This window comes from Phalaenopsis equestris, unplaced genomic scaffold (genome assembly GCF_001263595.1).
Source record: "Phalaenopsis equestris unplaced genomic scaffold, ASM126359v1 Scaffold189061, whole genome shotgun sequence".
In the NCBI taxonomy this organism is placed as follows: domain Eukaryota; kingdom Viridiplantae; phylum Streptophyta; class Magnoliopsida; order Asparagales; family Orchidaceae; genus Phalaenopsis; species Phalaenopsis equestris.
In genome coordinates this window covers 1-772 of record NW_018209010.1, presented here as the reverse complement: position 1 = coordinate 772, position 772 = coordinate 1, and the positions used below count along the sequence as shown (strand labels likewise).

Sequence of the window (772 nt, the reverse complement as noted above, 5' to 3'; positions counted from 1 at the left end):
TCTATGTAATTATATGTGATGTGATAATGAGTAATAGATTGCAAATAAAACAAAATTATTCAACATGATCTTAAATAGGCAATTGATCATATTATAAATTTTGCTGCAAAATCAAATTATATGCCTGCGGGCCAGCTTTTCGTGTTTCTTGTTTTCAGACGACCAAACAGGGTTGCTACTGGTGTTGCGGCCCAACATTCTCAGTATTATTCTGTTTGCTATGCTTCCTGCCCCCTATTCATCAGAAGATGCTAGCGAATTGCTAAAAGCTGCTATAAGAGATCTTGATCATTGTTTCTTGAAAATGAACCTCTCTATGGAGAGCTTTTTCCAGTTTCAACAGATGTTCTTGATTCAAATTTTTGCTTACGAATTGGAAAAGCGAAGGTCGAATGAGAAGGAAAACATGTCACCATCACTACTTTCTCAAATATGGTTGGTTATGCACTTCTGGCAGCTGAGATTCTCTTCAGGGATGAGATTAGTGTTGAGATTATAAGTCCTCATTCTATCAAACCTCTTGATTGAGATGCTATAACTTCTGTCAAGAAAACCAACACATTGGTCACTATAGAAGAAGGTTTCCGACAAAGTGGTGTTGTTGCAGGGATTTGTGCCATCGTCTTTGCGGAATGCTTCAAGTATCTGAACGCTTTGTTCGAGAGGATTACATGAGCTGATATTCCAATGCCATATGCTGCAATTCTGGAGAAGCCGACTCTTTCTCAGGTTGAAGGACATTGTCTGGGCAGCTAAGAGAGCTTGCTATCGG

At 39.0% G+C, this 772-nt stretch overlaps 1 pseudogene; it reads left to right on the top strand.

The window, feature by feature from the left end:
* Positions 1-78: 78 nt before the first annotated feature.
* On the top strand, positions 79-766 carry LOC110034504 (annotated as a pseudogene).
* The last annotated feature ends 6 nt before the right edge of the window (positions 767-772 follow it).